The sequence below is a fragment of the Larimichthys crocea genome, chromosome III (assembly GCF_000972845.2).
Source record: "Larimichthys crocea isolate SSNF chromosome III, L_crocea_2.0, whole genome shotgun sequence".
Lineage (NCBI taxonomy): Eukaryota > Metazoa > Chordata > Actinopteri > Sciaenidae > Larimichthys > Larimichthys crocea.
Window position 1 is genome coordinate 8511030 of NC_040013.1, and position 25837 is coordinate 8536866.

Below are 25837 nucleotides of genomic sequence, written 5' to 3' on the forward strand. Positions count from 1 at the left end.
CGTAATGTCACTGTTCGGTAAGGCAGGTTGTTCGGTTGAACCTGAGGTCTTTCTGATTCTTTATTCAGGGATCGTTGCAGTGAAAAATATATAAACCCCTCCTCTTTTGTTCTCAAGCCGTCCATATACTCTCACTGTCATTCCCTTTACATTCACCTTTCTTTCCTTTTGCTCCAGCCTCCTCTTTCTCATTCATGGCACACCGCTTTCTGCTTCCACCCTCCTTTCTTTCATCCCAAGGGTTTGATGACATATTGCCCTGAACGGCATTTCATCGTAAGTGGCCATTGTCTGACTAATGAGCAGCATGCATAAAACACTGGAGGGCTGTGAAGACAATGATAGACATACACAGAGACAGAAACACATGCTGGGCACAACGGTAGATTCACCATCAGTGGATTTAGCAGCATATTTCTCCTGCAAACACCGCTGTGTCCCTGTAGGGAGGCTTCAGACAGACAGTGGCACGCTGCCCCCAATACAAACACAGCCCTAGAGAAGGGTCAAAGGTCAAGAGCTGAGGAAATTACGTGTGATAAATTGGCGATGGTGTCAGTAGTGTTGCGTATATGTGAATGGGGTCATCCGCCCCTTCTCCTTCACTGGTGTGTTTGATGAAGTGTACAGTCTTTGAAAGTACAGCATCCGTCTCCAGCATGCTGAAAGTCAGAATCTAAGAGGGATCCTCCCACGTATTCTCATTCAAGCAGTGCCTCTTGGGGAAAACGAGGGAAGCACTTCAATGGATTCAGTCCAAAAGGGTGACTAAATATTACAGTAAATATGGATCACTTTTTTTATAATCTATAACATCTGCTCAGATATATGGAAAATTCTCTAGTGTAAACCCTTGAATCCTCCATCTCAAGAAACTTAAAAGATGACCTCTCGTTGACTAGACTCATTATGTAATCACCAGTATGCCAACAACAGTCCAACCCTATACCAAACTACTCTACATTACAATAGCTTGCTTTAAGCTTAACAAAACACTGTGTCACTGATTATATTTATCTTAATCATACAGTTTCAACAAAAAAAAAACAGATCCAACCCTATACCAAACTACTCTACATTACAATAGCTTGCTTTAAGCTTAACAAAACACTTAGTGTCACTGATTATATTTATCTTAATCATACAGTTTCAACAAATGTCACTGATTATATTTATCTTAATCATACAGTTTCAACAAAAAAAAACAGATCCAACCCATTGGAGCATTGCAAACTGTGTCCCTGAAAAGTGGTTAGACATCATATTTACAAGATGTTTTGCTGATTCAGAAGTCTTGCAGGAGGAAAGTCGAGCTGATTGAAAATTCACGGCTGATCTCACATTCCAAGGGTAATTTTTGGGGGGACTTTTTCTTATTGTTAGGAGAAACTTCAAATTCCAATCTGCAGCTGCCAAAGATACTTCGGAACTGATTTTTGTCTCCACAGATTATGGCCTTTATTTTCTTCTGTCTGCATTAAGTAATCCCAAAGACAGCAACAGGATGTGTTTCATTCTTTCCGAGACCTTTGAGCTCAACAACAAGCTTACACTGGGACTATTGTGTGAGAAGGGCCAATATAAACTGTAGTGTTTCATTGCAAGATGGCTGATTAGCCCTTAAGGGGGCTGTAAAGAATTTGGTGCCTTCGTTTGGGACTTCATTCAGGAGGCTCTCGTTAAATTAGGGTGATGAAAACTATTCTGCACACGCATCACATATAGAATCATATAAAACGATTCTATAATCTCACACAAAAATTGTCACGCTAACACGGTTGCTTTGTGTTGAGCCACTGTTGTTACCACTTTTTTACTGAATTTCTCAGTAGCCCCCATTCACTCTGTGCTCCATAAAATGTTGGCAAGCGGATTGGGGCTACTATAATGGTGGCTCAATGCAGAAATAAACTTGTTTTACTGCTGCAAACAAAGTGATGTGACCTGGAAAGGTTGTATTTTTTGCTGGGATAATGACTGTATTTTAGAGTCAGGTCTCAGCGTGAACTCTAATTACTTGTCTGGGGCCACTGAGCTACATTGGTCTCGAGCACTTAGTAATGAAGTCCATATTGGTTCCATGTTTATTAAACAGAGCGTGACTGTCTCGTGAAAAATATCCTGGATTTATCTTTGCTCGAGAACTCGGATTGGTATCCTGTGGGTTTTGATATTTAAGTAAAACAATGTGAGGGCCTGGAATTCAAGTGCGTACCTGTCACTTCTACCATGCAAAGGTCTACTATATCATGGACGTTTTATCATTGTTTATTCATCTTCCAACAATCATCACAGCAATTGAATCGTCATTTAATGTGAATCATTATGAACAATATGTGTCCATCATATTACTGGAGCCAAATTCTTAACCAAACATTATCAAACTCTGCCACAAGGTTGAAAGAGATACTCATTTTTTTTTTTTAAGAAAATGTCCTTTGACTTTCATATTTTATATGATTTCATTATCCACACTCTGCAGAACTGGCTTCCAGTTAACTTAATCACTGTGACACCCATTTCTCATAAATATGCAAATACAATACAGACATTTTGAGTACTCCCAGAGCAAAAGGGACTTTAGGCAACGACTTGCCGAAGACCCTTTCTCAAATCTCAAGTCATGTCTTTTGAAAATTATGAAGTTTCTGGGTTCCCACAGCAACATGTTTTGCCAAAACACAGCATGCTTGCTTGTCACAGTAAATTTAATCATACAAAATGGGAGCACTCTGTGCAGCTCTCATCGCTGCCACTTCTTTTGAGTGGTTTTGTTTCCACTGTGGTTAGAATTGAAGCAGATAGAGGGGAGGCACAACAAAGACTTAAAAAAAAAAACATCACTGCAATCTTAATGAAAATAATATCGTAAAAATGGGGGTCTGGTTATATAGCCAGAAATATAATTTTACACTCAGGTCCTTTGTGTCCCTCTAGACAACTGGCTCGCTAGTAAAACAGCCCTCCAGAGACTGAAAGGCGGCACGGATTTGTGAGATGGTAGGGAAAAATAAAAGGGACATAAGGCAAGAGAAGGGGATCTGTAGGGGTATTAAGGAATTGCACTTGGCTTGTGCCTTATCCCACTGTACATTCCAGTGGTGTGCAAAACTTTACAGTCCTCAGCCAACAAAAAGCTTAGAGTTTGGTAGTCTGTGTTGCAACTACTACTCCCTGTGAGAAAGACCATGTCAATCCATTTTCTGTCAGCTGTCTTGTCTCGCCTCTGTGTATCCGCTTGCGTTCCCGCTGATCTACTTAATCTCTGACAGGGGGCAGAGCTTGTGGACTAACAGCTGGGAAATCTGTGCCCCCTGCTGCTCTTGCGCTCCTCCTCTTCCTCCTCCTCCCGCCACCCACTCTTTCTCCCTCTCACTGCCCCTACCAGGTTGGCCCTACTGACGGCTAATAAAAGAAGCGGCCCTTGACTGTGAACAGCTGGGTTCCTGTGATCCAACTCGGCAAGTGGCTCGCTGAGGCTTTTTTTTTTTTTTTTTTTTTTTTTTTTCCTCCGTGAACGGAATAGTAAAACACATGAGAATGAGGATGACAAATACAGTACACAGAAAGAAAGGATTGGGATAAGTGGGGAAAAACATGGGCATAAAAGCAGGAGCCGTAAAAGAGAGAAAAGTAGGAGAACAGACACACCAGCATGCGGTGGTAATCCAGAGGAAGGGAGCTCAGAGGCTGTCTTGTCCCTGGCTTTTCATGGCCTAACCAGCTAATCAATAGCACAGAGAAACACTATTTCAGCTGGCTCACTGAGCTCTCTGTACAGGAGAAATACTGAAAGTGCCAACTCAGTCTTTCTCTTTTTGTTTTTTTAATTTCCTCTACAGTGTGTGACAGCAGTATCTCTTTTTAAAGTATTTCAGACACACATACACAGGAAGTGATGCATCCCGTGCAGTGGTGAGTGTGCACCTACGCAGGAACCCGAGTTGGATGTTAGAGTGAATGCAGTGAGTGGGAGCAGCTGAAGTATGTCATTGATATTAGCAAGGCGAAAGCTCTACTGTTTATAATAGCGAGGACTGCGGTGTTCTAAGCTTTGGGTAAATACAAGAAGAATTAAATAATCAAATGTTAACCGTAAAAAAAAAAAAGAGCAGCCAACATCTCATCTACCATTAATATAAACAAACGCGGAGAGCGGAGTGATTGCAGGAGGCTGAGAGGATTATTTTAGATATTGACCCTGCTTTGAAACTAAATTCTTTTGCTCCCTCGAGACTGCTTTGATGTGTCTTTGGGAGCGCAGAAGCTATTGGTAATGGATGAGGACCTCCCCTCTCTGCTGCTGGCATTCCAGTCTCGAGAGAGAGAGAGAGAGACGTGAGAGTGGCACCGTTTCTCTAAAGGAAGGCCTCCAGACGGGGGCATGGGTGTGGGGGCTGTGATGTGAGGGAGGCAGACCTAAATAGCTGCGCATATGACCCATCATGCCTGACCTGAGTTCTCTTATCACTGCCGTTCCATAGATATCTTTTCTAATTTTGTGTGTGTGTGTGTGTGTGTGTGTGTGTGTGTGTGTGTGTGTGTGTGTGTGTGGACAAGTATGTGTGTAAAGGGGAAAGCTGGTGAGTATGAAAGACGACTCCAGATGCTCCCGGCTGGCCGTAGTCCAGTGAGGCTAATACACTTCTGCCTGCCTAATTAGAGCACACACTCACACACACACACACACATGCACAGCCGACCCCTCCTCACCACTCATGTCCCGCTGTTTCAATGGGTTTATGGTAGGAAGAACATATGCCCCCATCTCCCCACCCCTGTGTTTTATACAGGACACACATGCAGACAGCTAAACAAACAACCTAGAGGCTTAATTACCTCATAAGGGAAGCCAGGGGTGAGGGGTGCAGATCAGTCACAGGGGCATAATGTAAAAGGATGTGCAATGTAACACAAGGAAAACGCACCGTTCTGCTGTAAGCACAACCGATTTGTGGATTTTGATTAAAGCGGTGACTCAGTAGCGAAAAAACTATTCCACAGAAAATGATCTATTATTGAAAGCCGCGTGGGAGTCTGACTAGCTCGCTTAATATCTCAGCTGCTTCATGCGAAAACACGCAAACTCAAAAGACCCCCATTGACTTGCTAAACTATAGGGTCTTCCTGTTGGCTCTCACAGACGGATACGGGCATGAATCAACATATGTAGAAACTGGATATATTTTACACGTCAACTGTAACACAAATTGCCTCGGGATGCCATACAGACATATGCGTTTGCCACGCTGACCCTTTCTTTAGGCTGTCAAACAGCAACACGGCACTCCAGCAGCAGCAGCACTCCCTCACAACACATCATGTCAGACATTTGCTGCCAACCTGTCAACACCAGGCTGTGTGTGGCTGCTTGATTTTCTCTTTCCTTTTTTTTTGTTTCTCTCTCTTTGTCTTATTGGCACAAATGCATACAACAGCACTATAACACAGCCCGTACCATCTGCATTTAGAAATCAGTTTCAATTTAAACCATGGGTTTACACACATCATTTAAAAATGGCCTATTGTTCTTTTTTCACTTTTGTCGAATTGTTGTACAACTTTTCCGTTACAATGTCTTTCCTATGATGTGTTGCAGTATTACATGTATAGTGTATTTATAACATAAATCAATCCTATAATAAACAGTAAACAATAAACTGTATTTCCCAGACTTAGACAAGATAGGATTACAATATAGACTTTGACTACATCTACTTAATATTGTATAGAAGCAGGAATCCAAATAATGCAGGGGGGGGGGTTGTCAGTGCTTGTACATCGGTTTGCAAGTCATGTCTGACCACAAAACAAGGTCTAAAGGGGTAAATGATAGCCTCAAAACAACACACACGGAAGCAATGCCAAATGAGGACATAGAAGGAGGGGGTGGGAGGTTCGGGGCAGCGGAGTAACAGAGAAAGAGATCCCAAGGTCAGTGTTCTGGGGCCTGCTACAGACGAGGGAAGAGAGATGGCGTGGACAGATGTCAAATGTGATAAGCGTCAGGCCTGACAAGCTCCAGCTTGGCTATCAGTTACTACTTTGGGCCCGAGGTCGGGCCGGTGCCAAGACAATGCCAACGCCTCTCTGTGACGATCAGTGCCTCCGGAGGTTGTGCAAAATGGCTGCCGCCATGCCAATGCATTATTACGAGTCACTGGCTCTGCTTTTTTTTTTTTTTTTTTTCCTCAAAGGAAGTGCCATCTGTGAGTGACAGCGGGGCCTCAGCCATTTATTTTGAATGCAGTAAACAAAGCTGCCTTTTTTTTTTTTTTTTTTTTGCATTTGGAGGGTCTAGCTGCTTGCATATTACCACCAGCAAGGCTGTTTGTTGTCATGAGAGATATTAAGTGTGATGTGATGTATATCCTTTCCCCGTCTCCATTTATCTCGTCAAATCCATGCTCTCTTATAAGCATCACTCAAGCAGCAGGACAAAATAAATCCTCATTTTCACATTTGAAAGCAGGGTGGACAAAAATCCAATACTCGGGAGGATGCTTGGTCTTGGTTTAAGCATAACAGCTCACGAGAAGAGAAAGAGGGGACATTAGGAAATAAATCAATATCAGGCCATTTACTATCATATTCTGTGGTCATTGATGATCTGTCAAACCATTTATTTTGGAGTCTGAACAGCGCAACCAAAATCATTTTCCAAAGAACTTTCTCTACATCCAAAACAAATAATGAATAACTCGCAAATCGATACAGTGTGCTTTATTGAGCTCACATGCTTGACTTGAGTCTGGCACCTGGCCCAATTGTTTTTCATTTGCCAGATATCCTCTTCGCTCCCTCCTTTGTTATGCTTTGTATCAGGCTAAATAATAGCAAAGAAGGCAGACCTTGAATGATGTGCATATACAGTGTGTTTGGCATGAACCATAGTAGAAAGAGTATATCTGTTTTATGGATGGCAAAGCTCCGTTGCACCCTGCCAGCTCCATTGAATTACACGTTTCCAGAAAAGACAAACAAACCCAATTTCAGCAGACTGATTTGACTGTTGAATGTATAAAGGCTCAGCAGTGTGAATCAAAAACATCCGGCACCCTTGATCAGCGCCTCTCAAAGGGCCTTGGGTTTCTCAATGGAATCAGCCTTGGCAGTGCCACATCGACCCGAGTCACACCCTGCTGTTCTACTGAGTGGGGCTGAATAAAATCATCGCAGTCAGACTGAGAGCTCGCCATCGTAGGGTCAACTGCTCTGACCCCCACCGGGAGGCAAGACCCCATCTTCCTGAAGAAAAAAAAAAAGAACACCACCAGAAAAGCACCCGAATCAGCAGGACGCTAACAAAATCACTGGAAGAGAGGTTCCGCTAAGAAGTTCTGACTGACAAGGCAAACTAGCATTTTGTGCAGAATTTGACAGGGACGCAAACCCAGCTCTTTGGGGAGGTCTACTTTCAAAGAGAATTGGTCACAGGCCAAATCAGTTAGCATGTGCTGCAGAGTGTATAAGAGATGTAATTCCTTGAAATAAATGAGGCAACGAAATAGAAAAGGCAGCTGCCGTTTTTTTTAAGTGAAAAGAAACCATGCCCCCTAGGTACTACAGAAAAAAAAGCTACAGTCATGGGGTAAGTGCAGAGATGAAGCCTCTTTCATTTTCTTCCTTCGTCTCACCTAGGTGAAACTGGGGCATTCCTGTCTGCCTAAGCATGAACAAGCAGCTACCAGTACTCACTGACCCACTCAACTCCACCGTCTAAGGGTCCCTCTTGGGTCACTGCCTCGGTGTCACATGTCAGTGGATGAAAAGGAGATATTGATTACCAATAAACTCATTAAGAACTAAGAGAAGCACTTTCCACACAGACACAACAATTTGTTTCTGTCAAAGCAAGAGCTTAGCAGTCAGATTGCTTTCACCGATTCAGTTCACTCCTTTACCCTTTTGAACTCATTGTTTCGCAAATGAGCTGTGGCTCCATGCCATATCAACAATTTTAATATCAGCTGTCCTTAAGTATGTCTAAATCTTACGATAAACAATTAGGCAAATGCGCATAATGTGATTGCTTAACAATGAGGATAATGAAAAGATGATAATTCTGATAGCACTGAAATTCTGGCAGTGGTTACTTGCTTTGGGACACGTGCCATTATTTTAAAGAACGAGCAATTGATTACAATGTCATATATCTGCTCCCCTTGTGCTGTGCATCTGCTCTCCCTGATGTTAGCTGGCAACTGACCATAGCTGTTTCCATCCTATCTGCCTGTTTGAACATATAAGTTCTGGAAATGTATTTAGGTTACTTTATATATTTGTCCGCATTTTATTTCATTTAATTCCCCATTTCTTTTACAATGAAGTTCAAATTGCATTTATGATCCAAGACAGCCATTTTGTGTCTTCCTTTGAACCACTGGTTGGGAATCCTGTTTGCTGTACTCGGGCTGCAGGGAATTTAACTTTCCCAGCATATCAATATTAAACTGTCAAGTCACCGTGCCTTTGCACCCGCTATGGCACTTCTGCTCTTCAGGCCCTGGAAAGGATGTGCCTGAAGATCGAGATACCAACTGAGGATGTAGATGGCTACTGTTATCGCAGCTCTGCCATTAATAAGATCACCCGTTGGCTTGTGTCCTGGGGTTTCTTTATGTGTTATCATGCTTCGGGACAATCTAAATGAAACGCTGCTGGAAATATGGCGCCACTGTGACAGGGGGTAAAAATGGGAGGAAATGTCATGGGCCATGGTGTCAGTGTGGTTAATCGAAAATAATGGCCAGCAATTTATAGTTGCCGTCCTGACCAGCACTGGATGTACTGATGCAGGAGATCGAATTTTAATGTGTACATTCCATCACTTCATACAGGCTACTGATGTTTAGGCCCCGGCCAGACGGCACATGAATCTATGGACGGATGTTATCGTAGAGCCGTAATAAACTGGGAAACGCTCTAAAAACAGACTCTGCTGAGTTGTGAATGTGTGTTTGTGTGCGGCAGCACATATGTTATAGAACCTTGTTAAACATTTAGGTGATTTGACAGTCATCTGATTTCCACCTGCGGCAATTGTAATAAATAAACTCAAAAGGGAGAGGGAGGAGGTAAGCTCATGGGAGATGCAAATGAAGGCCACCTGCTGTGTTGTTGAAACCACAGGGAACCGTGAGACCCATCAGTATTTTTCCTCATATGACAAGAGTCCATCTAATCTTCCTTCCTTCCTGCTTATTCCAACTGTGCTCCCCCGGTGTTAAACACTTAGAAACGGATCCTGGGGAAAAATAAGTCCAGATGCTGTACAGTCCCATGTTGCTCAGTTATGCAGCATTGGTTTCTGCTGTCATTTTAGCTCCAGCATTCCTGGAATAACTACAGCATTGGTCAGTGTATTTTTAGACAAAAATCAAACCAACGATCAAACCTCTACTTAATAACTTTTCTTTTTGTTTGTTTGATTTTTTTTTTTTAAAGCCTGTTTGCAACATTTTGTCTAGGTTCAGTAGATGCAAATATTTGATTTACTGCAGAAAGCGTATGCAAATTTTTGCAAAGTGGCCAAACTGACTTGGAAAGTGAATGTCACTGATACTACTATCAGATGAACACAGTAACCAGGATTGAACCTGCATTGGGATGCAAAATGGCTCAACACATCACCTGACCAAACTTTGTAACCCAGGCAACAGTTGATTTTGATTTGACCATTGAAAAATTGTGTTATTGGGAAAGGAAAGAGGTCAATGACACTGATATGGGCTTCTAAGCTGACAACAGCAGCAGCACAAAGCCTTCCTATAAAGGGCTGGAGCAGTGATGAGCAAGTGTTTGCTGTAGGGAGGCAAATGGCGATGGGATGGATGGGGATTTTCATAATGGTCTGTGGGAACCGGTGTCAGAGGCCATGGTGAGAGTCAGAAGTGAGCACAGCACAACATGACTAATCAGGAAAGTGGCTTTCTTTGAGTGTTACTAAAAAGAACGCCTGATCGGTACGTCTACATTGAAACAGAAGAATTATAGATCAGCTGTGACTCACGCTCTTTAGCGTTAACTCACTCATTAAGCTCAGTTGTCAGCTCAGCGCTCCAAAGACCAAATAACCTCTTATAGGGCATAAGAGGCAGAAATCAGCTACATACAATTTTCCTTTTACACCGAGTCATTTTCTGCATTTCACTCCTGACGTCAGACCTCTTAATGAAGACAGTGTAGCTCACCGCCGCCGAGTTCTGCACAGCCAGTCTAAAGATTTTATTTCACTGCTTCCACAGCTTGCCTTATTTCACTATGGCTTAATGAGAGTCATTTGGAATAATAGGCTTCCATTGAACGGAGGCATCTGCATCCACACAGCTCTAAATGAGTGAGCTAATTTCCAAAGATAATCACCTCTCCTGCTGTGTTTTTATGCAGAGATGCTGTAGATTTTTAGCCTTGGATTTAATGAAGTCAAAAATTACCTTTAATCCTCCGGTAGGATCTACGGAAGCTGAATGCATCACTAATATTTGTCTTTAAATCCCCAAAGAAAGGGTTATTTTCACAAACATGGCAGTTTACAGAATGACTAATGCCACTATCTAAGAAAAGTGTGACTATAAAAATCTCACATATTAAATGGCATTTCTATGAATCAAAATTTAAAAAAGTTTTAATTAGCAATTTATGAAGTCTATCATTTAGTGTCCATTGAAATATGTACATTTAAATAGTGTATATATTAGTGTATATATTTTTCCTCATCAAATCATTCAATAAGTTTCTTGTTAAACTACCCGGCAGTTAATTTAAGTGAAATAAGAATAGTCTTTAATTCTGCTGCTGTAAAAGATATTGGCATTTAGGACCTGCTGAGGGCAGATCCATTAACTGAGCACATAATCATCAAAACTTTCTCACTGCAAAGAAATCCTTGCCTTTACTGACTGCTTAAAATATGCCTCGATGTGTACTACAGAGACATTTTGACTAGCGCAACTGAAGCACTCCGTGCTGCTGTAGAGACGTAAAAAGAACTACAAACACTTTTTACATGTTTCCAAGAGCAAACAAGTGAGATTTCTTAGGATGCCTGGGTAATGAAGTCCACTGGGACATTCAGAGGCACAATTAAAGGATGAAGTGAGCTCTCTTTTTCACTGTCTCTTCTGTCTCTCCCCCCCCCCCTTTCTTCCTCTCCACGCTCTCTTCTCTATTCCTTGTGTGAGTGTGAGTGTTGTCACTGATGACACAGAAGCTGTGGCGTCATGCAGTCACTGCAGATGGCAGATACGAGAAAAAAAAGGGACAGGAAGGGAGGAATCGCTTGCAAACGGCGTAGGCCATTTTGACAGAGAGAAACCCTGGCTTGTCTGAACAAATAGGAAAGGTCACAAACTGTGACAATGTAGTAATGTCCCATTCACTGAACTACACTCTCCTTTATTTAAACGTCCTGCTTTCACGTCAGCTAAGTTGTCGTTAAAAAAAAAAATGTCATGCCCTTTTATTTCTTTAAAGGTTGCACTAGAGGCAGCCATAAGCAAGGGGGGTCCGAGCTGTTCATCACACTCAGTGTGCACTTATGCAGTCGGGATAGAGAGAGGCTGTCAGTAATTTGGCAACATTTACCGTACTTTTTCCCCCTTGCGGCTCTGTTGGAGTGGCCGTTGTGAAAATGCATACAATTTTGAAAGAAACTGCAGCAGAGGTTAATTCCCTGGTGCAGTGTTATGCAGGCTGGCAGTCCAAGCGGAGGAGCAAGACAACAATATGGCTAGCAGCTAGTGCAGGACATCCTCCTCACAGCTTTGTGTTTAGCTTATCACAATAGACGGTCGGGAAGGTTTCCAAATGAACGGCAGAGGGTGGGAAGACTGGAGCGAGAGCAGAAGGAGGGGAAAAAGGAAGGGATTGCATTTTAATGTGTGTTTTCACGGCTCCCGAATGAACCTTTCTATAGACTGTGACACAAAGAGCCTCGTACTGTAAAACACACACACACAGTCTTTTTCTTACAGGAAAAAGAATCACCTATGGCAAAGGGAAAATCCATTTGCAGTATTTAAAGCTGGAGGGGCGACAGTCGGCATCAACGGCTAAATTGCCATCCATCCACATCCATTTTTTTTAAAAGGCATATTAGCTTTCTTTCTGAGTTAATACTTTAATTACTGTAATTGACACCTTTTTCCTTGTCTAGACCTGAGGCAAGCCATCAAATATGGATGACACTTAAAGTTAGCAATTTCACATTAAGTAAAACTCAGTTTCAGTCTAAATCTCGATTTAATTGCAGTCACGGTGGTAAGGTTGTCAGTATTCCTCCTGAGTTGCCTTTGAACCATTAATTTGTGTTCCTTTATAGGTGTCTTCTTTTGTCTTAAGTCTTTGTCTACCCACCTTTCAGTTTGTTTTGCTGCTTGTCTTTGCTGCCTTGTCTTATTACACTCCTACTCCTGCTGATCGTGTATATGTGTCTGTCTGTTAGTGTCCCCTTCTCTCTCATTTGATTCCACCGTCCTTCCACCTCTCTTTGCAAAATCATACCTGCGCCGCACAGAGTCACACATTCCAAAGAGGTTGTTCTCACATCTTAAACCAATTCCCATATTAGCCTTTGCTATCGAGGGACCTGATCCGAGGCTTATTTGTTGCCTGACATCATGTAACCCAAGTAGAATGTTATGTTAAACTTTCTAAAAAAGAGAAGGCCGTACTAAAGCATTCCATTTCCCACGTACAAACTCTCCCTTTCACACACACAAGGCATGATTGGTGTCCGGTTACAGCAACGCTAAAACTCTCCTGGAATGTTTCTTTAGGGGTAGATGGATGGGAGAACACATGCAAGGACAAGGTAGGGGTAGGTGGGGGGGATTAAGTGTGGCAGCTTGGGTTACGCTGCCCTACACCTGACATGGACTTCCCTTGAACAGCATGAGAAATTCGGTGGAAAAACTCTGTATTAAAGGTCACGGAAATTCTATTTTACCCTGAAGGTTGTGGGGATTTCATGGATGGCTGATGGTATTCTCCAAAGTTTGCACCTGTAAAATGTATAATGCGGCTGTGAGGTGTGTCATTGACAATACTTATCGGGCCAATGAATGGAATGGCATAATGTGGTTTAGAGTGGTTCTAGACTATGGCACTTTAAGTCTGACAGCGTGACACAGTCACTTTCTCTTAGTGTACCTCACGATTCGATGACTCGATAGGGCCCTTTCTTCATCACAATTGACGCTTTGTGGCCAGTTTCATGCTTTTGTAAACATCACCATTAAATGATTGTGATGTGGATATGTGTTACGTGTGGAGTCATGAATAACTTGGTGATTTCATAGGCGTTGGTATGTGTAGCTTATTTATACTGTCCATAACTTGGAGCTATTTGCGGTATCTTAAGCCATTCTGCATGAACTTCATTTAAGAGTAACCTAAGTCTGCTAAACAGCTCTGGCTAAAACTGCCTTTCTATGTTTAACTGTTGCCATCTCATCTCCCAGTAGATTTGCGTATACACAGAGCCAAATATAGTTAATTGCCAAATTGGTTCATGGGGCTGTAAAAGTTAGTGGATACTGACGCCTCATAGCCTTATTTGCTGATTCTGTGACCAATATACTGGCCTGATACCAGTATTACCAGTCTGTAAATGTTTTTTTTAAGACTGCCAATGCAGCCCTCGGTACCTAAGAAAGTTTAAATACCAGTATTAGTCTATAAATACATTGGTGGGGTCATGTGTGCCATAGTTTTCTAGCCTGACTAAATATAAACAAGTCCTGTCTGTGCAGTGTTATCTATAACTGTGTGATGCAACTCTTCGAAACCCCTCTGAAATAGTTCCTAAAATATACATGAAAAGAGAGCGGAAAGATATACCCGTTCTTCTATGTTGGTTGTTTGAAGACGCAAGCGCAACTTTCATCTGTCATCCATAAAATATCACGAGGAAAAAAAAATAAATAAAGGGAGGAAGGAAGAAGGGAAGAAACACTGAATGAAAAAGACAAGAAGACTCATGCATCAGATAGAGTTGTCAGCATTGCTAGCACCGGTGAAGCACATCTGTATGAGCAACATTCCTTGTCTGGTATGATGAAAAAAAATGACAAAATACCCCAAAGTTTCCTTTCAGGTCTTGGCAGGTTTGAAATAGGCAGGACAAGGAAACACTGCAAGTCACATTAATGTCTAATACTCGTTCATTTTTTTTCCCACACAGAACTCTGTATTCCCCCCGGGCTACCATTTGCTTTGCAAAATACATGCATGAAATTCTTGAGACCAGCCACCCCACGAGAGTCTAAATAATAGATTACCAACACAGCATTCAGCCTGCGCTATAACTTCAGCCCCAACTGTCTGGCCTCATTAGCGAGTGAAGTGTAAAAGATAGCCAGCTGCTAGCCCAGGTGACGGCACCCAGCTCTGGCCTTTGGCAGTGGTGGTCCGTCCTAAAGAGAATATACGGCGCCTCGCTCTGTGCAATTCATCTTGTAATCCGCCTTAAAGCTGCTAAGCTTCCGTTGATGGCAAATGAATGGAGACCAATGGCAGGAAAGATGGAGACAGGGAGAAGAGGTTGAAAGTTTGGGTGAGCAGCACTGGGGAGGGAAGAAAAAGACCAAGATGTTGTAGATTCATCAGAAAGCTTGTTGGTTTGAGCCGTCTGGTCAAAAACCAGAGGTGACCTAAGCCATTTTCATCCACTGATTGTCCCCCTTTCTCCCTCCTTCTGCCCCTCCCTCCACGTCTTTTCACTCCTCTCCTCTGTTGCTCTATCTCTCTCGCCCTCTCTCTCTCCATGTCTGCTTCCAAATGGCAGTCATTATACCGGACATGAAAAGTCATTTTAGTTCCGCCTGGCTTCTTCAAAGCAGCTAGCTATAATTGCAGATTGAGTAGAGGGAGAATGCCGGGGTTACACGGAATTTAAACATTGACTCTTAACCTTGCAGTGATGCAGGAATTTCAATAAAGTGGAAGATATATGAGAAAAAAAACATACGTTATATTTACAAATTGTTGATATTAATCAGTCAAAATTCCCCCTGCTTTTTTTTTTTTTGGACAACATTTCTCACTTTTCCTTTGAGATATCCATACGTGTTTAAACACCTCCCCGTGGACATGTGGGTGCCAGACGCTGTGAGCGAATTGGAGGCAGTGGATCACCTTACAACACATGTCACTCCAAGAATTATGGCACCAATCGGGGAAACACTTCTAAATTATGAAAAAAAATCCATCCACTATTAAATGCATTCCTCATTCGTGAAATTGCTATGTGGCAATGTCACTGCACTTTTTAATGGAATTTTCTCCTCTATGCCACTTCCATTGGGAGTCTGGGAAATGCAAATTGCCACCAAATACAAAGTCTCAATCACTTTTGTTCTTAAGCTTCATTTAGGATCAAAGTTAGGTCTTAGTTTAGGTTTATTTTATCCTAATAATGGTATGGCACAGCGGCTGCAGCAACAAACACCATATTTTGTCTATTCTTAGGATTAGTCCTATCATTTTTACGCAGCTTTTCAGTCTTTGTGTGTGCCTGTCTGCTCACGTTTGGCGTGTGCGTACGTGCACGGGTGTTTGTGAGCTTGTGTGTGCTACAGATTCAGCCCCGAAACAGTTTACAGTCCCTGAGGGTCGTATATATGTTGCTCTTTCCCAGTTTACGAGCTAGCCACCAGTCTGAGCTAAGCACCCCTCCCTCCCTTGCACTTATCTCCTGCAACCTTCTATTTGGCACAGCAGGTAGCGTAATTGTTCTTGGAAAGATCAAGCGAAGGCTCCGTGTTTGACTTCTCGTCGCAGAGACCTTTATCATAACACCCCATTTTTTGCCCGGCTCCAGGCTCTAACCACAGAGTGCCTCCGAACAAAAAAAGTGTTTTAGCTATACCCTTTTGATGGAGGATCAGGGGGGTTAGCAGAGGGGTGGATAGATGGATAATATACAACAGACTGGAAAGTATGTCTCCTGTATGAGATCCTCCCCACCATCCGCCATCTCGCCCTCCCAACACATGAAACACAACCTCCACTAGCTCTCTTTTGGAGCAGAAACAAATTCTAAAACTGTCATACTTTAATTGAAATTCCATCACTTGTGTGGCTGCTATTGTGGAATAATTTGATAAAGCTGTGTGACATGAATGCACAGAGCCGACCGCCACTTCTATTTCTTCCCTCAGCTTTTATTTCCTCATTCCGTCGGTTATTCAAATGAACCTCAGTGGATTCTGCCCTCAGCCTTTCCGAAAATTAAGATAAGCGAAAACGAGACAATGGGAAGGGCATAAAAAGAAATAATGTTTTGGGTTGCAACACAATCACGCTGATTTAAAAAAAATATATATTATATATATATATATATAGAATATATATATATATATATATCATGAGCTACCGTTTCATACCCCCTCACCTCAAACCCAGAATTATGTTTCACTTGCGGTCTTTAGTTTTCTTCTAATTAGTCCTAACTCTCTCAAAGTGATAATAGCGACAGGCTGTTAGTGGCTAGATGGGGGGATGATCCAAAATGGAGGTCAAGGGCAGAATTCCAATCCTCTGCCAGTGCCACTGACCCCGATCCAAATCCATACCAGCACACTCTCTCCCCCTCCGTCTTCACAACTGGCTACAGGCATCATACATCCATCATATCTCCCGAAACCCAATCTGCAAGCAAAGGACAGCTGCGGCGGAGAGGCAGTCCTCCTTGTTTCTGACACGTCGGTACTCCCCCTGTACGCAAAGCCTGGAGGCAGAGCCTGTAGCCGACACCAAGTTGAACCATGTTGGAAGTGACACGCTGCGTGTTTGAATACATACAAGTTCCTTTCACATGTAGAGAAATCAGGATGAAAGGATGGAAAAGGCGTTTTTTTCTCCCTCCCTGTGATATTTAATTTTGATGAAACGTATCAGAGAGAAAGACAGAGGGTAGAGAAAAAACAAGAGAGAATGAGAGGTAACAGGAGAGAACAAGCTCGGCTATAGCCCCATGCTCCCTTCACTGCCAAATAATATTTACGCCTCAGCTTTCTGTCCTGACAGGGTGATGGACAGTAGAGGTGATTTTGCCTGGGCGTGAAAATAGGCTTCTTATTATTCCAACCCAGTGGCAACTTGAATATCAATAAAAAAGTGCTAGCGTTCCCCTATGTGTAAAACCAATGCCCCGTAGCGGTGGTTTTTATCAAGCAACCCACCCTTGACGCTAGTTATGCAGTACTAGAGGTTACAGGAGGAAATGCTTGCCAAGTAAATAAGTGAGTGAAGCGATTGAATAGAGGGGAAAAACACAGCGGGACCGGGGCCAAAGTGAACCAAGGGTAAAGTCATGATCACTTCATTATGCTGGAGTGCAGCTCAGTGTTGTGCGAAATCAAACTGCTTTCTCATTTGTCACAATGCATCAAGCTGGCCTCTGTGAAGTGGGTTTGTTAGTCGGCTCGAGGCCCCTGTCGCACAGGCACACGCGCCGGCTGACGAACACGAGGAAACTAAACTGCCAGATCCACAAAATGCTCGCGCACGTGCACACGCGTACATGTACGCCAAACATACAGACACTGAAACGAGACATGCGCACACACCTTGCAACCCTCCCGCCTGCCTTTTTTTGTTTTCTCCGATGTGACCTCTACGAGTCAAACTTCCCCTGCATCCGCCAACCACCCAACCTGCCAGCCAGCCAGTCGGCCTGCCAGTCAGTGGGTAGTTGTTAAGGGCTGCTGCTGGCACAAAATAAGCTAAAATACACCCACTGGATTACAGAGGGCAGGCAGTGAGGGGGGTGATTGCTAACAGACCTATTGGCACTCCATCTCCTCCAGCTCCAACACCACGGCGCCTGATAATTGTGGCCTCTATGTTTACGTATCCACTTTTGTAATGTAAGTGTTGATTTCTCATTCCACACTCGTAATAGGGGCCCTAGCCTTGAAATTCCTGAAGTAGTGGCTCACACACAGGCACACACGTATATACACACACTGATAGAAAACAAACTTTTTTCTCGTTCTTTTTTGGTCTGCTCTTGAAAATAAACCAGTGAGTCAGAGGTACTTGGCTGTGCCAAGACAATAGGGCTGTGAGGTGCAGGCACACTTGTTTGTAAGAGGGAGACCTGGATAAAGAAATGCTGAAAGCACTGCTAGTCCGTCAAGACGCCTCCATTACATTGAACGAACTGCCGTGAATGAGCTTGTATCTATGAGCTTAACATTTAACCTGCAAATGTAGCAGCGCTTGTAAGAACACTTAGGCAGGTGAGTGCGCGTTGGAGAAATATAACAAACAAAAAAAAAAGGACATCTGGAAGACATTGTTGACTTCTCTCTTACATTCATTCTTAGAAATACCCTGCTGTCCCTCCTAGACACCGTCAAAAAATGTGGGATATGATTTCAGAATGTGCTTCAGGCACCCAAAAAAAAAAACCTGAGAAAAAAAGGTGGATCGGCAAGCACGCAAAAATGGCCTAACTCCCTCATAGGCACTTTCTAAACCCTTATATCGTTTTTCAATTTAATGGCTTATATGCCATGAACTGTTTGTATCCTTCACACACATACACACACACACCCTGGTGAGTGACTTGAGCTTGACTCATTTCTCCTTTCATTGCCTTCACCCTATAATACAGAATTACATTTTTCAAAATTCACACCCAGATTTTTCCCAGATAGCCATACGTTATTTTGAAGGATTCAAAAATGTCACCAGGTGAAGGATGCGGGTTTTTAGAGAAGATGGCCGCGTCAGTGCCGCTTTTTTTTTTTTTTTTTCCATGACTGAGACACTTTGCTCCCTTCAGCGACTTTGGCTGGCAGCGCTTTAAAGCGAGCACCACCTTAGTGCATATCCATTTTGTCTCCTCTTCTGAGGCGCCGCTGTCGCAACAGCGAAATTGGAAATCGAACGCGCGGTGACAGCGTTAATTGCGCCGTGTCAAAATTGGGCAAGTGCTAATTGTTTGAGCTGGGGAACTGTAAAACATGTAAGACAGTGGAGGTGCTGGGGTGAGCTCTCCCAGAGTGCTTACTGGGTATAGACTGGAAATTGCTTGAACAAACACACATGTAGACTAATTTGCATGCTTAAACACACACACACACACACTCTGACTGGCCCTTCAAACACCCCACTGCTCTACTCCACCTTCAATCACCACCTTTTCATGTGGCTCTCACAGCAGTCTATTACAGTACATATGGTCTTTGTTTTACATCCTAATCCCTCTCTGAATTGCAGATTATACGTTCATGTAATCTGATTGATACATAACCAGTTATTTAGTGAGCACTAGGTCTGTTAATGATATCATTCTAAAACCCAGGGGTAGTGAGAGTCTTGGCATGGTACCTAAAATCCCTTCTTCATGGCTTGCAGCCCCCTCTCTACTGCATTCCCCTCACTGACTGGGGAGAATGAGTCCCCTAGTGGCTCAACTGGCACACTGAGTACAGGTGGTGTGCTCCAGCTCTGCTGGAAATAAAGGTTCACTTTCACCTGATTGACAGAAGGCTTGCGTGACTGACTGACTGACTCACTGCCTGCCTCGCTGATACATAGCTGCTTTTTCCAATATAAAAAAAAGGACAACAAAAAAAATGTGAGCGCTTCAAAAAGCAGTGTCAACTTTAAACCCCGCGAAAAAAAAAAAGTGTTCTAAAAATAAGACTGATAAGATGAGGGCTCTCTGGAGAGTTGCAGGAATGCACTTTGAAAATTCTTCACAATAGACTGGCTGGGAAAAAAAGGGTCCACTATACATGACAGCGCTTATGAGCTTAAAATAACATAATTGAGGTGGTCGCTTTTCTCGTATTTTTATAACACAGAGGTTGATAAATCAACTGCAGCCTGACCAAAACGCAACATTAAGACAATGAAGGCTGTTTATATAGAATATAGAATATGTGGCGACAATTTCTTGGACAATTAAACAGATTTTTTTTTATTTTTCGACACTGATCGCCTCTCCAAACCTCAACACCATGACAAAAAAAATCATCCACCTGCACATTCACCGACGTGTTTCATGTGCGTAATCCAAACAGACAATTTCAAAGCAGTTTAGGCATTTTAATGCCATTCCCTGCGTTTCACGGAGGTTATTGAGCGCGCTACAGAAAAAAAGATTGCGCGCATTCATAATAACAAACTACGCGTAAAACAGTAACTGACACATAAAGACGCCTGCCAAGCACGCAGCCTTTACGCATGAGGAGAATTAAAAACCCCCAGATGGAATATGTCTAACTGCTTTCAGGTCATATGTTTGGACCAACTTCGTGAGGCTCATACGCACACCTGAAATCACTGCGGCAGCGACTTCAGTTCCGACTGTCACACAAACTCACTGACAGGCTCGTCAAACACTCTTACCTTATCACCATTTTGCGGTCAGTTTGAAACTCAGTTTCTCCTTCTTCTTTTTTTTTTGTTCAGCTGCGCAAAGACAAGTGGAGAGTTTGTTTGTTTGTTTGTTTGTTTTTTTTTACATCCAGTTATGACAGTCCAGTCTTGTGGAAATAAAATAACGTGGAAGGAAAGAAATCCGTCTTCAGGTTCTCCTTCTTCTTCTTTCTTTCTTTCTTTCTTTCTCTCCCCCCCACCCCTCCGGTTTGTTCTCTCTTATTACGCTTCTTTCCTCGAGTTGTCCGTCACGAACGCATTTAACGATCGAAAAACACGCACGTGGAGCGCGTTATTCTGTATTCTCTGTTTTGGGTCTGTGTCTGTGCTCGTTAGATCTTCATTGAATTGAACGTGGCGAGACTGTGGCTGTGTTTGAAGAGTGCGGTGTGGCTGGGACACACAGCCCCCTCGCTCTCCCCCCTCCTCTCTCTCTCTCTCTCTCTCTCTCTCTCTCTCTCTCTCTCTCTCTCCTTCCCTAACTCTCTCTCCGTGTCAGTCTGTCTGTCTCTCTTTGCTGAGACCCGGGCACGGACTAAAAACCCAGGCAGGGAAAAAAAAAAAAAAAACGGGAGAGAGAGTGTGAGAGGTGTGTGTAGGAGGGGTGACGTCACACAGCGAGGTCCCACTTTCCTAACTCTCCTGGATCCTGGACCCCCCCCCCTCCCTCAAGTCCACTGCAGGAATGTGCACTTGGACATGGCTATTTTAGTGTGAAGATTTGTGTTAAAGGGAGACGTGGGAGTGTGTGTGTGTGTGTGTGTGTGTGTGTACGTGCGTGCGTAACTGTTTGGGTGTGTGTCTGTGTGTATGTTACTTATTATATAGCTCCGGCTATGTTATCATGGGGATGCAGGGTGGGTTAGTAAACACATACTGTATATAAATAACCAACCGACAGTGTGTTGGGGAGCAGCTTAGTGGCACCAAAAATGGGAGTAAAATCATTTTTGTCTGTGTTTGTGTCCAAATCTGTGGGCGAAAAAGTATTGAGATATTTAAAATTAGAAGTCCTAAAATGAAATATATATATGTTTCATTGCAAGTAAATTAAAAACACAATTAATATATATATAAAGTAAAATGAATGGAAAAATGCATTTAAATGTGTGCTTAAGTAAAAGAGTTGTCTGCAAAATTAACTTACCAGGTTAAATGTACTTAAAGTACTCACTATTCAGGCAGAATTTGTCAATTTTACATTATTAGGTTATAATAAAGTACACTATTGCATGTGCTTTACTAACATATTAACATGTAAGAAGCATCTGCCTATTTTTGTATCCTCCTGGGTGGTTTACTGTTTAAATATGTAACATATTTATGATTCATGTTGTACGTTTTAAACATTTTAACCTGAAAAATGATCTTGTAGCTGTCAAAGATATTGCAAAAAAAGTATAATATTTCCTCCATTAATGTAGTTGACGATGCTTAAAGTACAACAAATAAAAAATAAAAATAAAAAAAATACTTAGGATTCTACTCAGTGCACTACTTGAGTAAATGTATTTAGTTTCTCCCACTTAAGAAGGTCAGAGGTGAAGCCTGGCATATATGGACGCCTTGTGGTTAGTGTAATAACAACACAAACTCCATGAAAACATGCCATCATGTACAATGAAGTCACAACAAACTCATCACTAAGAGCCACAGACACACCATAAGCCCCTGTAGGGATATTATATTGATTTTGTTGTCAGACTGTCTTGTGAATGTGTGTGCGTGCATGTCTATCGGGGAGGCATATCATCTGCCATTTTGTTTATTTTTATCAAAGGCATTGCTTCTGTATGTGGGGGAAAGCTGCATTCAACGCACTGCGTTATGTGCTCCAAGGTCAGCCTGTTAAAGCTGATAAGTTGAGCAGCAACCTCTACAACCCGTGATCACATATTTCATGTAATGATTCCAAGACGTCCTTCGTTCACATCCATGTCACCAAAGAGACATAATGGTGCATAACAATGTCTAAAGGGACAATATTACTGCTGATAACACACTCAAGTGCACAGTCCTCTGATGTAGGGCTACAGAAAAATAACAGCAATGGCCCGGGGAGACAGATGACTATGACCAATTGTGTTTTGAGAAAAGTTGCTTTTGTGGCAGCAACCCAAACCTTCTGATGAACAGCCTAGCCCTGCAGACACAAACATCTAGCGCCCTACAATAGTACTCCTGGAGAGACAGACTACCACAGTCAGCAGATCTGTTTTCTCACCTGCACTCAGACACGTCACGTATCTGATTGAGTAACAGTGATTGTGATTTATACCTGCAAATTATACCAAGCTCCATTTTCTGAGGGCAGAACTTGATACAGCCCCCGCACGTAGATTTATAGGCCAAAAGAAAGTGTTGGTTTTATGACAATGAAGAATAGAGAAACTTGATGAAATTACTGTTATGTGAACTATTGCCCTCAACTGCTGCCTGTAAGAACACATTGTGGGTGTGATAGCTGGTTCTGTCTAAAGGCACATTGTACTGTAAATCACAAATGTCTGATTATCCGATTTTCACCAAGGAAATTATTTGGAACTTATTCTTATTTTTAATGTTTGATGAACCTTAAATCTCTTCAAGAAATGATTTTATTCCTTTATTCGAGGCCCGCTTGACATTTGCCTTCAGGGCAGGACTGTTGGAGCTCTTCTGTTGTTATCAAATTCCTTGCTTGCATTCGTGATCTTTGAGTATAATTGGACGACACTAGTTATTAGATTTACAATTCTACTCTGCATCTCACCTTGTGCTTTCATATTATTGGCACCAACTATAGCAGCAGTACAGCAGCATTGCTTGATAAATGGGGGCATGGGTAGGATTTATCAAGAGCCTGACTTGCTGGCCTATCACGGCTGAACTCTGTCGCCCAACATTACACGGTAGTCTATAAACCACCTGTCCTTCAATAAGAAGGATCCAAGACTGAGAAAACCTTAGTGCTGGGCTGAGATACAGCATTACCACATGCTGCAAGTTTGCCTATTAATACTCTCGACAGTAGGAGGGACATTTAAATAAATAAAGTCTCACTTGGCAAATGTTTTCTTTGTTGTAGGACAATAGCAACACATTACTATAATGCGAGCCAACTGTGTTTGATAAACTGCCATGGGCATGTTTACATTCATACATGTGTGGGGGTGATGCAAAGTGTAGCACTGATTGACATTTACTATGTAAATACTATGCAAATGCAGCAAACAATGCTAAAGGTTATACAGTTTCAATGTGCATTTGATCTGGATGAATAATGTAAGTAAATCCTTTAATGTATGTGCTTCTCTTTGTACCTGCCTACACAGTAAATATGTGGGGACTATTCTGACTTTACAAAACTAATTATCATTGAATATTCTCATTTGTTTTGAAAGCAGCATTTTGAACTGTTGAACTTGAAGTTATTTTTCTTTGCATTACTGAACAATAGTAGTGGGTAGCCCCACAAAATGCCAAAGAATATCAACATGGATATTAAAATATTATGTTATGTTATCATCATTCAAAGTGTCAGAGAACTGGTTTGAAATATGAACACCTCCTGGGTGGATTCCCATTAAATACAGACGTGTGGTGCCTAGAGGATGAATTCCAATAACTTTGAAAATCCCCTTTTAAAACTTTTAAAATACTTATCCTGTCACATATCTCATCTGGATGGACTGGCCCAACATTTGTACAGATTCTCATGGTTTCCAGAGGATGAATCCCACTGACTTTGGCGAAACTTTTCTATATCTCAACAACTGTTTGTTAGATTCTCATGAAATCTGGTGCATTAATGTCCACCCCAGGATGAACTGTAATAGCTTTGCTTGTCCCTTGACTTCTTCTAGCACCTGTCATTATAAACATTGGTTCATGAGCAAATACCTGCAAAGTTATTGGCATCCCCATTGGCCCCAAGTTCTATCTTTATGTTATTGTTTTGCTAAAACAAAGATGGGAAGCACGGTAAATAATGTGCATGCTCAAATTAGAATGTAGCACTGCTGTGCCCAAGCACAGCCTCACTGAGCCACTAGCATAGCTGCAGTCTCATTTGGAAATACTCTGAAATGCTTTTTAATACAAACTCAGTCCTTGACAGGCCCTTTGTGTCATGGTGCTCGAGTTGGTGGATCCCTTGAACTTAAAATTATAGATTTTTCTCTCAGCACTGTCTTTGGTGGTGGTCAAGTGGACTATATAAGTTACTTTATAAAGTAAATACATTTATAGATTTGGTTGGATTTCATTTTCAAAGGTGACGTGTTTATCTCAGTGGGGGATAAAACTACTTCTTAAAGTCATACTTTTCTGTTGCGTATCAGCTTTAAAGTGTCTGGCTCAGACAGGCAACACAGGTAGAAAATCAATCAACTTGTTCTTTAAGTTGCAAGAAAAGAGGTTTGCTTTTAGTCTGCTAAAAGAGGCATTTAAGTAATGCTTGTCAGATGAATTTACACTTAAGAACTAGGCTCAGACTGGGTTTTGTTGCTCAATAGGCTGAGGTCAGTTCCATTGTAACTCAATCCAATAACTGCCGTATCAGTTTAGCACTTAAGATTTGGGAGAGCTGACAGATATTTTAGAAGGATTTTTCTCCTCTATGGACAGCATTTAAATTCTGGATCACTGTACTTCTGATCATATAAATCTGCATACAAAACTGTCAATTTCACATTTAATGTTAGACAGACATACATGAAAATACAATATAGTTTTCTGTCAATCTTCCTTGAGCTTGGGGTGCAGGCCTTTTCACCCTTGACAAGTTGCTGGTGCTTTACAAATGACTGTCAGTCAAGTCATTACTCCAGTTTCTGTGCCCCAAAGACAACACCATGTATAATACTGCGGGGACGAGCGACAACCTATCTGAATCAAAAACAAGGACTGCCGCTTTCGACTCCTCACACCTCAGAGTTGATACATTTATAGTCCCCACCTCCCCCACAACCCTGATCAAGTAAACCAGTCATCGTAAAATTAATTTCCCCATCAAGCGAGACTCACGCTCTTTGGGATAACAATCTATCTTAAGCGGATAAATCTAATCCAATGTGTTGAGATTGACTTGTTTATGGCCGCTGCCCAAGCAGTCAAGAGAGGGAGGAGGGGGGTAGTGGGGTGGGCGGCTAAGAGCGACAAATGCCAAGGTGATATTACACACATCTCCAAGGCACAAAAACTGTAAACCAACACCCAACTGTAGTCCTTCGCTGAGACATCTAATACTTCTCCCCTTAGAATCTGTCAGACATGATGGACGGCTAAGCATACAGTCATGCTTCCATGAGCAATTAACATTTCGTTGATTAACTTAATAGTCGCAGAGTTCATCATAGACAAAACACATGATTTTATGATGGGAAAATTTTTCGGAAAGTCTGAGAGCCAGATTGATTGCCATAATTATGTACATGATAGCGCAGAAGTGGTTAAT

General features: G+C 42.2%; 1 protein-coding gene and 1 long non-coding RNA gene across 35 annotated transcripts in view; one reads left to right on the forward strand and one right to left on the reverse strand.

Annotated features, from left to right (window-relative positions):
* Positions 1–25837, reverse strand: part of LOC109136709 (protein tyrosine phosphatase receptor type D) — a 336090-nt gene that overhangs the window by 100562 nt on the left and 209691 nt on the right. For 2 of the 34 annotated variants that reach the window (XM_027274865.1, XM_027274856.1), the window contains exon 1: positions 20371–20937. The exons of 27 other annotated variants lie outside the window; for them this stretch is intronic. The gene's annotated coding sequence lies outside the window, so the exon portion shown is untranslated. Of the gene's footprint in view, positions 1–20370; positions 20940–25837 lie in introns of those variants that run through there. 5 more of the 34 variants (XM_027274750.1, XM_027274869.1, XM_027274874.1 and 2 more) reach the window with 5 other exon arrangements.
* The window catches only part of LOC113744584 (uncharacterized), a 127282-nt gene that overhangs the window by 90116 nt on the left and 11329 nt on the right, over positions 1–25837 (forward strand). The window lies entirely within an intron of this gene.